Source organism: Ceratotherium simum, chromosome 8, assembly GCF_057802395.1.
Source record: "Ceratotherium simum simum isolate JZ-2026a chromosome 8, ASM5780239v1, whole genome shotgun sequence".
Taxonomy (NCBI): domain Eukaryota; kingdom Metazoa; phylum Chordata; class Mammalia; order Perissodactyla; family Rhinocerotidae; genus Ceratotherium; species Ceratotherium simum.
The window spans coordinates 3,814,749-3,830,977 of NC_141907.1; the positions used below are offsets into that span (position 1 = coordinate 3,814,749).

The 16,229-nt window shown below is 56.9% G+C and overlaps 1 protein-coding gene across 3 annotated transcripts in view; it reads right to left on the reverse strand.

Moving 5' to 3' along the window:
- SH3TC1 (SH3 domain and tetratricopeptide repeats 1) overlaps nt 1-11,214 on the reverse strand; it is a 56,470-nt gene extending 45,256 nt beyond the window's left edge. The window contains exons 1-2 of one of the 3 annotated variants that reach the window (XM_087434871.1): nt 11,014-11,214; nt 7,024-7,154 (exon numbers count right to left, since the gene is read on the reverse strand). The gene's annotated coding sequence lies outside the window, so the exon portion shown is untranslated. Of the gene's footprint in view, nt 1-7,023; nt 8,376-11,013 lie in introns of those variants that run through there. The other 2 variants (XM_087434869.1, XM_087434870.1) reach the window with 2 other exon arrangements.
- Between the last annotated feature and the right edge of the window lie 5,015 nt (nt 11,215-16,229).

Consider the following 16,229-nt stretch of genomic DNA (forward strand, 5'->3'; position numbering starts at 1 on the left):
GAAAGCAGACGTGGGTGACAGCAAATGCGTGGCGTGGTGCACGCCAGTGAAACCTTACTCACCAGACGGGGGCTGGATCTGGGCCTCGGGTGGGGCCCTGCTCTGGGGAATGGGGTGGGGGTGTTAGTGGAGAAGCAGCTCAGAACCACCCCACAAATGCGGGCAGGGGTCAGCGTAGAGGCATCCCGGCCACACTGGAACTGAAACACGTAAAGGCTCAAAATATCGAGACTGTCTAAGCGGGAGTGGGCAGAGGCGGGGGAACGCGGGACGGGCAGCAATGACCAGAGGGCTGACGACCACTGTCTAGTGCTTGAAGCAGGCCCAGGATGTAAGACGGGATGCCGGTGCTGCCCCCTCCTCCGCGGGTTACGCAGTGACTGCAAACACAGGCAGTTAAACGGTCGAGCGTTATCAGAAACCCGTAGTAAGAATGTGGGAGATGAGCTCCAAATACAGACGGGGGATTGGATAGTAAGGTTGCAAAGTAGATCCCTCAGGCTTACAAATGGGGAAACCGAGGCGCGGGAAGAGAAAGCCCCTCACCCAAGGTCGCAAGGTCCTTTCATATTAAAGGTAACTGAGAGGTCGGCCCCCAGCCCAGGTCCTGCGGGTGAAGACGCCCACAGCTGACCTGGCTCCACGCTGAGCAGTGTCCCTTAATCCTTCCTTCTCGGATTCCACATCTGTGAAACGCAGATGGGACCCGGCTTAATGCGGTTTCCCAGAAAGACAAGGGACAGAGACCCCGCAGCGTGCCTTGCAAGGCACCACATTCCTGAGCCCCACCCGGGTCTGAGGGACTGGAGGAGGCGCCGGCAGAAGTCTGCCTGGAGACGCCTTGCCGGTTGACTCCTCTGCACACCTAAGTCTGAGAACAGATGCATCCCCGGGACAGAGAGAAGCCGCTAGGCTGGAAGCCCAGCCCCCGCCCAGCACTGGACACACGGAAAGAGCTAGAACAGCGCCTGTACTCAGCAAGGCTTGGTCAGTGTTTGTTATTTCTGGCCCTGATCAAAGACGAACAGAGCTCTAGGCCCCAAGATTTCAGGAACTGCTCTTTGCAAAACAAGGCTATCGGGACCAAACAGGCTTTCCAGATGACTGACAGCACCCCGGGCAGGGTCGCAGGCCTGCAGGAAGTGTCAGCAGTTCCCATGCCTGGGCTGGGACGAAAACGCCCACCCGCTCCTGGCCTTGGCCTTCATCTGTCCGGCTCTGTTGGGGCAGGCGTCGCCCTCAGGCCAGGGCAACTGCTGACTCTGCAGCCCCCCGTGGCTCCTCCTTGGCTGGGCGGCCCCGTGAGCTGGCCAGGTGCCTGGGTGTATCTGTGCCAGGGACTCCTCCAACAGTGCGCCTTCATCTAGGGGGTCAGGAAGGCAAGGTGTTTCTACAAACGGAGATTTCAGAAGAGGGGCGCCCCCTCAACACCCCAAATAATGCGACTTGGGCCCTCAGAGGAAGGCAGTCAGAAGGGCATTCAGGTTGTTTTCATGGCCTCTACAGGGACTGAGGCCAGGACTGGTGTGGCCTCCTGTCACATCTCCCACCATAAGACAGGCACGTCCCATCCCCACATCTGGCTCTTGAGTTGCGGCGTGACCGAGAGCAGGGTGCAGAGGAGACAGGAGTGGAAGGTCCCAGGCGGGGGCGCACGGCGTGTGCTTCACAGCTCCCGTTTTCCCTGGAAGCCCAGGGAAGTCACCCCGGCTGACAGATGAGACCCCAGGGACACCTCGATCTGGTCGGCCCTCACTCCCCAAACCCCGACAGTCCTGAACTAGGGTGTGGGCCCCCTAGAGTTCCGGACATCCCCCGGAGCCTGGTCACCATCGGGTGGATCTTGGACTTGACTTACACAAACATTAACCCAGCCGAGCACAGGCTGCCCGAAGGCCCCCCAGGGAAGTGAAAGTCCCAACCAGGACCCTCTCCCCAGAAACCAGGTCACTGCAGGCCGGCTGGAAGCCGGGGGCCCAGGTGGACATTCCCATGGGACTCCGATGTCCCCTCAGGCTGTGCTGAGACTTGCGCGTGGACAATGCTGTCAATCCCCAGGCCGGGTCTATTGGTTTGGCTACTCCCCGTCTCTCTGCTTCCCTCCCGGCAGAACCTCGGGGGCTGTCCACCCGGCCCGGTCTACATTCCCTCCTCTCAGCCTGGCCTCAGCCCCCACCCCCGAAACTGCCCCCTCCAGGCCACCAGCACCCTCCATGTTGCTGAATCCAATGGTCACTTCCCCGTCCTCACCTCACTGGCCTCTCAGGGGTCACTCTTCTGCCCAGCTGACCACCCCTTCTTCGGAACCCTTCCGCCTGCCCCCCAGTATTCCTCCTACCCCCACCCCCCGCAGCCCCTCTCCGTCTACACTCGCCCTCAGGTGTGAGCGTGCAGGTTGGGCACTTCTAGAGCCATCCGCCCACGCTGACAACCCAGGGTGCCGTCTCAGACCCGAGGGCGCTCCTCTCTGGTGGGACTGGACAACTGCCCCCCCTGCCCCCCTGCCCCCCCGCCCCTCCCCGAATCTCAGGAAACGGCGCCTGGTCCTTCACTTCCCCCACCTGTTTCCATCCAAACCACCCACCCCGCCCACCCCTGGTTGGGGCCCTGGGGCTCCCTGACCACACTGTGCCCCCCACGCCCCCGGCATTAGCGCATCACCCTTCCTGGTCACCTTCTCCCCCGGGCTCTGACCTCGACTCCTGTCTATCTCCTACAAGCCTCCCTCACGCGTTGCCTCCTCCCAGGGACAAGGCAGCCCATCCCCAGCCCCCGAGGACCCTGAGCACATCTGTGCTGTGACTGGGGTCTCCCTGTAGGCTGCCGCTTGGTTAACACGGGAGGACCCCGCAACTATGAGTTCCTCAAGAGCGTTGAAGGGGTGCTCTGCAAGCGTTTGTTGAATGACTAACACACAGGTGCCAGCAACGGGGGGAGTGGGCCGTCCTAGCCCCGAGGGACCCTGAACAGGAGGCCGAGTGCACAAGATGTGTCTCTCCCAGACATGAGTAACCTGGCCCTCAGATTAGGCAATGTTGTGCAGGGCGCCGACCCTCTTCCCCGCCCATTTTGCAGGCGCACACTCTCTTCCTGGCTCTCCAGGGAGGCAGCCAGCGGGGAGGGAATCACTCAGGCCTGGAGGTGGGTGGGGGCTCCAGTGACCTCTCCCGGCCTCTTCTGTTGAGACCTGATGGGCTGTGTGAACAGTGCCCGGCAGGGCCTGGCCACAGTGCTCTCTGCCCCTCTGATCAGGATGCGGGAGCGACAGGGTCGGGGTCACAGCCTCATTGACGGCGCCCTGCTGCACTGAGGGCTCCGAGCAGCAGCCCCTTGTCGGGATGACGCCCACACCTGCACCCTTCACACGTCTGGCCGCCTAGCTGCCGTGTCTCACGGGCTGCGTCTCGTGGGGTGTGGTCGGAGCACCCACTGCTTTGATGCCCTCCCGGGGATGAGCCCTGGGGTCTCCCCTCACCGGCTGCGGGATGGGCATGCCCCCACCCTCTCCTTGGCACAGCATTCCTGCCTTCACAAAGGACAGCTCTGCCGTCCAGGCACCTCGTACACCCACTCCCGTTCACCCACTGACCCTGTACCATACGTGCCAAGGTGCGACATGGTGATGAAGAGCACAGATTGTGGCGCTCCTGTCTCTGGTCTGCCCAGGCCCAGCTCCCGCCCGGCGTGAAGAGTGATTATCATCATTATTATTCAATGGGGACAGGATCGGGGGCTGGCAGCATTGCCCAGCCCCAAACTTGCCAGCCCTGCCTGTGCCTGGCCCAGCGCTGGGCACCAGGGACATGGATGAGTCAGATGGCCCTGCCCTCCACAGCTCTCCGCCCAGTGGTAGCAACGGCCAAGGAAACGGATGGAGACAAGACAGCACAGCCGGAGCAGCTGCGACGGAGGACAAGCAGAGAGGATGCAGCCACCAAACAGCCCCCGGTCCTGCCTGGACAAGGCCAGGGAGGCTGCCTGGCGGAGGGGCTCTGAGCCAGGCCCCGGCATGTGAGACATATTCGCTGGTGGAAACATTCACAAAGAGCCTGGAGCATCTCCTAGAGCCAGAAAGTAGGAAGTGGGACTGAGGGATGGACAGAGGTAGGTAGATAGATAGACAGACAGATAGACAGACAGACGGACAGATAGATCCCCACAGTGAGACTATGTCAAAGGGACACAGGGGCCAACTGAGCGAGCTCCCAATGGCCAAAGCTGGAACATTTGAGCCACAACGTAAAGCAGCAATAGATTATAACCCCAAGTGTAGGCTCAACGTCCACAAGCCCATAGTGACATGAATAAACGATCGAATAACCAAGTACACAGAGAAGAGACACGTCTCCCGCGCAGAAGAATTCTGGCTGATTGACAGAGGTGCCGCGCTCCAGGAGGGGAGCCTCCTGCCCCTCACGTGTGGGCTGTGCACTTGCCCACCTTCTCAGAGCGCTGTATGGAAACAGAGGGGAAGGATAATTTTACAGGGGAGCCTGACAAACACCACCTCAGTCGGTGACCAAGGTCAACACCACTGCGACAGGTAACGTCGATGGCAGGTGCGCTTGATATGATGTGATGAGAGGCGAGCTTAACCTCTGTGCTCTTCCTCCCCAAACCCATAACCCTGGTATCACGATGAGAAAAACATCAGACAAACACAGATCGACTGTAACGGGGGTGAGGGAGGGCGGCAGGGGTGACGAGTGAGGAAATTAACTCTGCTGGGCAGTCAGGGCAGGCTTCCTGGAGGCGATGACCTTTGAGCAGGGCCTTGAGCAGGTGTCAGAGGGAGCAAGGGAGGTTCAGGCCCAAGTCCCAGCATGGACAGAGGCACAGAGGGAGGGGCGTGGTGGAGAGCCACGGTGAGAAGGGTCTGATCTCCTGGCCCCCAGCCCTCCTTTACCAGGAAAGGGAAGAAGGTGGCCCTAGCAGGGGGCCGAGCGACAGGGCGGGGTGACAGAGCTCACCGGGGCTCACCATGTTTGGCCAAAAGTGACCAAGGAAGACAGAGGTACTCCAGGCTGGGGGCCCTGGTGACTGGAGCTCAGGACCCGGGCCGAGGGTGTGGGCTCTGGGGAGGCTGATTGGGCTTCTGCCAGAGTGGACCCCTGCCCCAGCCCATCTCTGGGTGTTAGATTCTAGTCATGAACCACAGGGACAAGCGGGCGAGGCCCAGGGGAATGCCTCTGGGCACGGCAGGGACACAGGGTGGCCAAGGCAGGCCTCAGGAGCTCCCCAGCCTGGGCCTCTGCCTTTGGGTCTCCCATCATCGCCCACCCCACATGCCCAGTCAGGGAGGGCAGGGAGCTGTCCACACATCACCACATCCGGCTGTTCCTCATGAGAAGGGCTTTGCTCAGGCCACCCCTGTGCCTGGAATGCCTTCTTTTGTCCTTGGGCTACCTGGCAAACTCTTGTGCATCCTTCCAAACCCCGCTCTGCCATCACCTCCTCTGGGAGCCCTCCTGGATCGCTCTCACTTCTGGGATGGGTTGGGGGAGGAGGGGGGGGAACTGCTCCTTCCTTTGCCCTGGGCCTCACTCGGGCCCTGCTGACCCGCTCACGGCACACCCCTCACTTGTGCTTCCACCACAAGCCCTCCAGTCTTTCCTGCCCCTTCATCAGAGCCAGCGATGAAGACGGGAGCTCTGGCCTCTGACCTGGCTCCCGGCACGTGGTGGGCACCCAGCGGACGTCCTGTTCACCTACCCTAATTCCAGACTGGCCTCTTGCTAATGGGGTGACTTGTTTCACCTCTCAGCCTTACTCACCCTCCCCACGCAATGGGATAGCAGTCCTGTCCTACGGGATGGTGCCGAGGTGTCAAATGGGGACGTGGGAGCACGACTTGCCCTAGAGACCTGGCTGGGCTGCTGTGTTCAGAGTCTGAGCACCACGCAGCTGCAGAACACAGCCTTTGGTCCTTCACTTTGTGTGTGTGTGTGAGGAAGATCAGCCCTGAGCTAACATCTGCCAATCCTCCTCTTTTTGCTGAGGAAGCCTGGCCCTGGGCTAACATCTGTGCCCATCTTCCTCCACTTTATATGGGACGCCGCCACAGCATGGCCTGACAAGCAGTGCATCAGTGAGCGCCCGGGATCCGAACCTGCGAACCCCGGGCCACCGTGGCGGAGCGTGTGCACATAACTGCTATGCCACCGGGCCAGCCCCTGGTCCCTTCTCTTTTTTAAGCGGCTTTTAAAAAATAAAATAAAACTTTATTTTTGAATTGTTTTAGTGGCTCTTCTTTCGTTTTTTTTAAACTAAAATTTTTATTTAAAATGGTTTTAGATTTACAGTGCAGAGTTCCCACGTACCCACACCCAGTTCCAACCTCTCACGTTACTATGGTGATGAGCCAGTATTGATACTTCATTATTAACCAAAGTTCAGAGTTTATTCGATTTCCTTATTTTTTCCCTAGCGTCCTTTTTCTGTCCCTGGACCCCATTGAGGACACCACCTCATGTCTAGTCACCATGTCCCCTCTTGGCTGTGACAGTTTCTCGCATTTTCTGTGTTTTTCATGACCACGTTGAGGAGGACTGGCTGGGTATTTTTGCAGAATGTACTTCCATTGGGGTTTCTCTGGTGTTCTTCCTCAGTCCCTTTACTATTAATTTTCAACAAACAAAATTTGCCACTGATTTTGCTTCACAGAGGCAGGCTGCCCCAGCCTATTTCTAATTAAACTGCACCTGAGAAGTTGACCCCGTTGAGTGCCGGAGGAAAAAGACTCTACAGAAGGAGAGTGGGGACGGGGAGCAGACAGGTTCCGTCTGTCTGTTGCCTTGTCACATACAAAATGAGGCTCAGTCCCTCCTAACAAAGGAGAGTGCAGAACATCCCAAGAGACCCTTGAGACGTCACCTCCCAGCTGGGCCACCCCGCCATCTGTCAGCACACCCCTGACGGCTGCGGAGAGCGCTGTGGCGGGGCCAATCCAAGGGCAGGCTCCAGCCACGCCTCTGAAAGCACACGGCGCTCACCCTTGACCAGCGCCCCACCCTGGGAACTCACTGTGCGGAGATGGCCCCCATCTAAGACGGCAGGGCCACAAGGGCGCGGACAGGCTCTGTATCAGCAACACCTCGGAAGTCACCCAGGTGTCAAATCCATCACAGTCCAGGCGTGGGCCAAATGGCATGCAGCTGTGACAAAGAGCAAGGACGTCCCTGAGTGCCGACAGGGAGAGATCCCTGAGACACAGTGAGGGGGAAACAGCAAGACGCAGAGGGATCTGCGTGCTGTGCCACCTTCCGTGTCGTCCAGGGCATGGGACGCCCTCATGTCTGCTGCACTCTTAAAAAGAAGCTGTGGGAAGATACACTCACAGCGGGGGCCGAGGAGGGGAAGCACCGGGGATTGTTCAGGCTGGGGAAACTTCCGTGTGACACTGTGACGGTGGGTACATGACACCACCCACTGGTCAGAGACATTGAACTTGACAGTACAAAGCTCGAGCCTTAATGTGTGCAAATAAAAACACTTAGTGGGATAGGGCATCCCAAGACAGACGCAGGTGTGCCCAACAGTGCATTGCCTTACAAACGTGTGCATCAACCTCGCTGAAGCAGGAGGGATGAGGGGCCAGCCTCGGCAGCCGTGGCGATGAGCGGGGTCTGGAGGAACCACTCACATGTGCTGGGCTCCAGCTGATCACGTGGTCCCCCCAGGGGCAGGGCTCACTGATACTTCTACTCCTACATGTGTGTTGAACAGTGGGAATCTGAACAATTAAGTAAGTGGAGGGCGATGGTGAAAGGCAGGTTTCTCACTGTTGGAGCTGGAGCTACAGAAAACCGAAGGGAGGAGGCAGGAGTGACCCACGTGGTGATGGGCCAGAGTGGGAGACAGTGTGAGTTCATGGTTCAGCGAATACAGGTACACTCATTACATATGGAAGTACTTGTTAGAGAGGTGTCTGTACACGAGTGAGTATACACATGTGTACCAACTTGTAGATATGTGTATATTCGTGGCTATGTGTGTATATGAGTATACACATAGATACGTGTATACACACCGGTTAGTATACACACATATACTAACCTATAGATACGTGTATATACATGGATATGCGTATATAAATGCCTATAGATACACGTATATACACAGGTTAGTATACTTATAGATATGTGTATACAGGTGGGTTAGTATACACATACTAGTATACACATATAGATACATGTACATACATGGAGATGTGTGTGTATGAGTATACACATACATATAGATACGTGTATATACATGGATATGCATGTATATGAATGCTTATAGATACACGTACACACACAGGTTAGTATACTTATATATATGTGTACATACACATGTTAGTATATACGCATGTACTAACTTAGAGATACGTGTATATTCATGGATATGTGTGTATATGAATACTTATAGATAATGTACATACACAGGTTAGAATACTTATAGATATGTGTATATACATAGATTAGTATACTTATAGATATGTGTATATATACACAGGTTAGTATACACATATATACTAACATATAGATACGTGTATATACATGGATAAGTATGTATATGAGTATACACATAGATATGTGTATATACACGGGTTAGTATACACACATACACATATATATCTCAACTGAGAAGTCCTAAAACAGAAGACATCCCGGCAGCAACACGCACACCCAGAGCACAGACAGGTCTTGGTTTCCAAGACCATTCTCCCACAAAAGGGATCAGGACTCTTGGAGAAATGGCTGATTCTAGGACTGAGCCAGGAAATCTGTAAGATGAGCCCGGCTTATAGTGCTAAAAAGGTGAGGAAGTGAATGAATGAATGAATGAATGAAATCCCACAATGATGGATTGTCTCAAAGGGACATAGGAGCCAAGGGAAAGAGCCCCCAAGGGCCAAAGCTGGAACAATTTTAGCAACAAAATTAATCAGCACTAGGTTAATTACTATTAGATTAGTATTAGACCTAAAGTGTAAAACAAATATCTGTGAGTCTATCTGATATAAATAAATGATTGAGCAAATGAACAAATGGGGGAGAAGAGACAAACTTCCCGTGCAGAGGAATTCCCAGTAATGTGTGTGGACCCCACCGTCCAGGAGGGGAGCCCCCTCCCCACTCCCCGGGGGGGCTGTGTGTGGGGACCTCCTCCCAGAGGAGGTGTGGGAGGGGGAAGAGAGGAACTTTACAGTGGAGACACCCGGCCAGCATGACCTTGGCCAAGGGTCAAGGTCAACATCCGGTGAGAGGTCACGTGGACGGCAGGCGCCCTTGACGTGATGGGGGAGAAGACATTTCCCCCCAAGGACCATGACCTCAATCCACTCACAAGAACGACATCAGACCCACCCCAACTGAGGGGCATCCTACAAAATACTCGACCAGGGTTCCTCATAAAATGCCAAGGTCGTGAACAACTAGGAGAGGCTGAGAAACTGTCCCAGCCCCTAGGAGCCCAAGAGACGTGACGACTGAATGTCATGTGGTGTCCTGGATGGGAGCCGGAGACAGAAGAAGGCATTAGGTAGAAACTAAAGAAATCTGAATAAAGGATGGACTTTACTTAGTAATCATGGATCAACATTAGTCCACTAGCTGTGGCAAGTGGACCATCGGAACGTCAGATGTTAGTAATGGGGGGACTGGGGGGGCTATGAGAATTCTCTGTACTATCTTTACAGTTGTTTTGTAAATATAAAACTGTCCTAAAGAATCAAGTCTATGCAAAAGTCCCAGTAAGGAGGAACGCTCTGATGTGTGCGGAGAGAGAACCACTAGGCCCGCAGACATGGAGGGCACAGCACGTGCTGTGTGGGATCCAGGCCGGGCCTGGAGCCAGCTGCGGGGTGATGTCCCGGTCCCGTGCCGTGTGGTCTTGGGCAGCCCGGGGCCTCTCTGTGCCATGCATCCCTTTGCTGTGCAAAGTGGACCCCTGGGGCAGAGCCTGGCTTTCCTGGCTGTGCCTGAAGCACCCAGGGAACCGAGGCTGAGCACCCCAGGTCCAGCTGCTACCGGCCAGTGATCTCAGGCAAGTTGTGCCCCCTTGAGCCTTGGGCCCCCCTCTGCAAATTGAGGAAGAGGACGCCTGCCATGGGTCACCTGAGAATCCCATAAATAAAACTGTGCCTGGGGCCACGCACGCCTTGCATGGAAGAGGGAGGGAGGGTCACCAGGCTCATTGACACGTGGAGAAACAGGCTCAGAGAAGTGCAATAGCTCACCTGGGGCCACAGAGCACCCCCTTCCCTCTGGCTCAGCCCGTGTAAAGTCCACAGGGAGGGTCCCCGGACCACAGGGGCAGCGCCTCCTTCGCCCCTCTGTGTCAGCCCTCATCGCTCTCCCCACTGCCCCTTTCCCCTTCAAATCCCACCCTCAGGCCCCCTAGAGAGAAGGAGGGGTCATCCCCAGGGCTGTGGGGACTTTGGCTCCTGGGGAGCTGGGGGCAGGAGGGGGAGCAGAGGCCTCCATGCTGACGTCCAGGGAGGGCGGGGCAGCATTGGAGGCCAGGAAAGACCCCCAGCCGAGGGCTTCTGCTCCTCTGCAGGGTCATCAGTACCAGCAGCTGTGACCACCTGTGGACACGGCCCCAACACGAATGCTCTCACCTTGCGGACAGGGAAACTGAGGCTCAGAGGGGCGGAGCCACTTGCTCACAGGCTCTCAGCCAGGATCAGAACCCCGGGGGCCGTGGCCTCCTGGGCCCTCGAGAGGGCCCCTGACCGTGGGGAGGCGCCTCCCTGCCTCACAACAGCCACCTGACAACGTCCAGCTCCACTGCCCAGCTTTCAGACGTGGGGACACTAGCCTGGCTCTTCCTTGGCCACTCGAATCTCAGCCTGAAGTGGCACTCACCCTGCCAGTCCCTGGCCAAGCTGGTTTTGGGGCAAACCCCCCAAGCACACCCTTTCCTGACCCCACCTGTCGTGACAGGTGACCCAGAGCGTGGGGCTGAGGCTGGGGCGTAGGGGCGGCTTCTCCTGGGGCAGACCCGGCCCAGTGGTCTAGAACTTACCCTGCCAGGGGTCAGACGCTGCCAAAGAATGGAGGGAGGGCGGGCGAGAGGCTCCCCCCGCCCCTCACCTGCCGCTGCTGCCCGCGTCGTTGCCGCCCCGGCCCCTCGGGAGCGTTCCCACAGCGGCGCCCGGCCTGGGCAGGAAGGCGCACATTTTCAGCCCGCCAGGCCCTCCAGGATCCAATCAGGTGGCCTGAGCAGTCGGCCCGGGGCATTGGCTGCGCCCGTGCAGCCCCGCCCGCCGCGGGAAGGGGCCGAGTCTCCTCGCCGACCTTCCCCTCCTTATCGCCCTCGGAAGTGTCAGCAATCCGGTCAGCATTCCCAAGCGGGGCGGGGTGAGCTGCCGCAGCTGGCGGAAAACAGGGGCCTGGCTCCCAGACCCGGCCTGGTGTGCCAGGGGCCCTGGGGACGCGGAGGGGCAGGTGCCACCTCCTGGTCCCTGTGCCTTGGAGACGAGGGAGGCTGGGCCCTGGGACAGCTGCTAGGGCCGCCCCTTAGCTGGGCTGAGGAGAGATCACCACTCTTGCTGGAGCCTGGTTCCTGTAGCTGGGCCTCCTCCAGGGCAGCTGGCTGGGGCGTGCAGCAAACACTTATTGAGCACCTACTGTGTGCTGGGCCCAGTGTGAGGCCAGCAGTGGGTCGGCGAAGGTGGGCAGGGTCTCATGTGTGTTGTCCAGAGAGACTGGTTCACAACTTTGCTCGTGAGGAGTCACCTGGAATGTCCTTAAGGTTACAGAATACCGACTCCAGGCCCATTAAGTCAGGCTCTCCGGGGGAAAGTCCAGAAATCCGGATTTTTAACAAGTTCTCAAGTAATCCCTGTCATCAGGCAAGTCTGAGCACCCCTGTCGGATATTCAGACAGGTGGGCAGAGTCAGCTGGGGCCTGTGACAGACACTGCTTCCCCTCCCCCTCCACAGACCCCTGACCCGCCGGGGTGGGGCCACAGCCTCCAGGACAGGCCATATGACTTCAGGCAAGTTTCTTAACCTCTCAGTGTCTCCTTTTCCTTATCTTTGAAATGGAAGAACTCTAGGTACTTGGCCTACCCGTCAGTGTTTGTGAGAAATAAACAAGTTGGTAAGTGCTGAGGGCTCGAAACAATGCCCTACACACGTGCACGCGTGCAAAGCACAGATGCGTATTTTCATCAGATACCTTGGTGGCTCTGACTCTCAGCCATCCCCCCGAGGTGATTTGTGCTGTCCCAGGGGAGAGCTGGCTTGGTGGGGAGGCAGGAAACACTGGGCTGTGGGGCCTGAGCTGGGCCTCGGGGCTGGGCCGGTGCTGCCTGCTCAGTTCTCCTTATCTGTGAGGGTGAATGAATGAACGAATGAATAAGGTACGAAGTGTCTGACCTTTTTCTTCGCTTTGAATTATGAGAGCACAGATATGCTCCGACACTGTCCTGCTGGCAGATATCTGGTGACGGTTGGCTGTGGGGTCGCTGACACAGTCCCTCCGGTCCAGGACCTAGGCTTCTTTCCACAAACCTCCCGAGCTTGCCGCGTGTCTGGCGCTGTCCCAGGACTGAGGGTTCTGCAGGGGACGGGCCGGCCTTTGGAGCCCGCATCCCTGCGAGGGTCACCAGCCACCAGCTGCCCTCACTCTGTTGGTGTGGGCCTCAAGGATCTCTGAATTCATTTTCAACAGTTGAAAGGGTAGACACTTCACAATAAACTCAGACCTCTGCTGTTCTGGAAAATCCAGGAAGCCTGGCCACACGGGGCAGCGTTCCCACCCTGCCCACTTGGCGAGAGATGAGGGCCCCCTGCCCCTTCGTGGGGGGCGAGCTCTCCAATGCCCACGGCCACACCCGGTGCTCCACTGGCTCTGGGGGGCGAGCTCTCCAACGCCCACGGCCACACCCGGTGCTCCACTGGCTCGCTGCTTGGCGCCCTGCAGGGACCGAGCCGTGACTCAGCTCCTGGGCCTAGTGGGGGCTGGTGGCTCAGTCCCCAGGAACCTGCCCAGGGTCCTAGAATTCCTGGAGGCCTCCCAAGCTCTCGGACGGCGCGTCATCTCAGGCCTGGGCTGACAGCAATGTCCGGGGGTTGTGCTGGTCACTAGACTAGGTGAGGCCAGGCCTGGGCCTTAGAGGTTGTCAGGTTCCCAGCTACTCTCCTCGAGGGTCCTTTCCCAGATTGAGGGCCTGCAGGGGGCCGGGGTCCTCGCTCAGCCTTCCCCTGTGCCCACCCAGCCAGGTCTGCCCACTATCCCTGTTTCCAGGTGCGGAGACCGAGGCCCGAGCCACCCAGCAACTTGGACAGAACTGTTACCACACCAGGTCCATTTTTGCCCGGCGCCCAGAAAGCCAATCACTGAGATGACGAGATTGCAGAGAGAAAAGGTTCAATCACAAGGCAGCCAAGAGAGGAAAACGGGAGAACAAGTCTCGAATCCGCCTCCCTGAAAATAGGGATTCAGGAGTATCTATGGGGAAGGGGGCAAGGTGGTCTGAAATGACTGGAGCTGAGGGGAGATGAGGTGATTGATGATCTGTGCAAGCGTAGTCAGGCTTCACGTCTCTTCATAGGGCACGTTCACAGAATGGCGGCATTAGCCTGCCCTGAGGGTGGAGTTCCAACCTCTTGCCCTCAAAAGGGCCCAGTTGAGGGGTTGGTGGTCTCAGTCAGGCCTGAAGTGGACAAGGGGTTCAGTTCCTGAAAAAAATAGCTCAAACACCCATTACCGTGGTGACCCAGGCTCCAGGGAGATGTTATCTATAGGAACATAGTGGGAGTCAGACAGCATATTGCCCAAACAGCACAGTTAAAATGGGTAAGTTTATCACGCAGATTTAAGTCCTCGCCTTCCCTTCTGATAAGTTTCTAGGTAAGGCCATCCCCCGCCTTCTTCCTGGTGCAGGGAAGAAGATACCTTTACAAATGGAGATTTTCTTTACAAATGTAAATGTCTCTTATCATAGGCAACCAGAACTCAGAATGGGCTTAGCACGGAGCCACCCAGATGCCTGGAGATGTCTGTGGTGATGGCCTTTTCTGGGGACAAGCCTCCCATCCCAAACTCCTTTGGTCAGTTAGTGGGGGTGGGGAAAAATGTCTTTCAGGCAGAGACATATTTTGAGGTGGCCAATTCTGATCCCCCATAGTTACTAGCTGCTTAGTCATCAATGGCTGACTGTTGCCGGTTCCAGAATCTTACCCTGGAGGTCCCCAAGCTGGGGTCCACCACAGGATTTCCCGCTGCAGAAGTCTCAGAGTCTGGAAGCTCCTTTGTGCTGGAGATTCAGTCCTCTGCCCTCCCCAAGCCCGGCGGGTCCTCTCCCGGGGCGAGCTGTGTCAGGAGCCCCGGGGTTTTAATCCCAGCTCCATTGCAGACAATACGCACCTCTCCTGGGCCTCAGTTTCCTCGTTTACACACTAGAAGTGGCCGGGCTGGGAGCTCTCTGTGGGTCACGGCTATGAGCAGGCTCCTTCCCCACCCGACCGACCACAGGGATCATCGCTCCCCTCCCTCCGCACCCCACGCAGCAGTCCTGGCTGGGAGGCCTGGAAGGCGTTTGGGAGCCAGTGTGAGTTGGTGCGAGGCCTGTCCTTTCTCTTTATGTGAGAATTCTCTCAAGGATACAGCCTTTCACTTAAAAACAAGCAAATCACCTAAGTCCTAAATGTACTGTCTTACCCTTTGAAAGACAGTTTAAAAAATCATAAAGTCAAGTGCACCTTCCTTTCACCAGCCATGACCCTAAGGGGCTGGCCAGGCCACCCCATTAGCCCGAAGAGGGAGCCCGACTTGAGGGGGGCCATTTTCAAGGCAAGTTTCCTCAACGCAAAGGACCCTGGGGTGAGAGGTCAGCACAGGGTGAAAGGCGGCCCTGAGGGGTGGGCACGACCACTTCTGAGGGAAGAGGACCCCCGAGAAGATCCTAGAAAATGAATGTGTGTTGATGGGCCGTGATCCCCGTGGCCGTGGCCGGGGAAACAAAAGCTCCGTATTAAATGGGCGGTGCTGGTCTGTGTCCTTCTGGGATAAGCAGTGCGGGACACAAACAGGGGCAAAGAAAGGCTGTGACCTGCCCCCGGGTCAGGGCATCAGCGGCTTCACGCTTGAAAGGGAGGTCGGGTGCTGCCCCAAGGCCAGCGAACCGGAGCTTGGTTCTCTTGACACGGTCACAGGGCCGACCTCACCACACCCCTGTCAGGTGGCCGGGGCTCCAGGGTCAGGGGTCCACCCCAGCCTGGGGGCAGGAGGAGCATGCTGACAACTGCAGAATAAATAGTGACCACGTGAAAATGTTCTCAACAGAGTCTCCAAGGTGGGGGAAGTATCTCAAAACATCCTGGATGATTGGAGCCCATTTTTGCTTTTGAAAAGATCTTTAGATGGCAAAAATGGAGTAAAGAACACGAAAACCTTCGCTGTGGTCATCAGAGGGATGAGGTCGGGCGATTAAATGATCGTTATACTCTTTCTGTGTTTTCCGTATCACTTTTATAATCACAAGATGATTATTTTTGTAATCAGAAAAAATGCACTTAGTGGGATCGTAAAATCATCTTTTGGATGCAAGTTCATAAACGAAGGCATTTCTGAGCAAGTTGATGAGCCCTAGGAATGCGGGCTCCTGGGGCCTCAGGCCAGGTTCAGGACCCCCTGACCGCCCCACCCCCAGTTTGCGATTCGTTAGGGTGTCGTCACCTGCTTGTGGTGTCTCCCTCAAGCCCCCATTGTGAACGAGGGTGCGGATGAGCCCCAGGGAGCTGGGGGGTCAATTCTCTCCCTGAGAAGCTTTGAGCAAGTCCCTCCCCCTCGGGGCCTCGGTTTCCCCCTCTCTAGAGAGAGGCATCAGAGCAGCTCTCTGCTGGTCCCCACCTTCTGACGCTCAGTCCAGACCTGGAGGGGCGGCTGCTGCCCACCACTGCCCTCTAGTGGAAAGCCAGAAGGCGGACCACAAAGCCCCACACAGATCACTGGCTCTGGGACAGGCTCCAGGATAAGGCCCCCGTGGGCGACCTCAGTTGGAGTGCCCCAGGCTGTGTTCCCACAGTCCCCCCCTCCACAGATGAGAGGGACGCGGCTTGTCCAGGAAGTGCTGAGCTGGGGTTCATCTGGCTCGCTCCACCTGCTAGATCCCCAGTTCTTAACCATACAATAGTATTAATAATTTAATGACAGATAACACGTGTAGGTGGCTTACAATGACATGGCATTGTCCCCAGCCTGTGCTAACTTAGTTACCCCTCACACGGGGC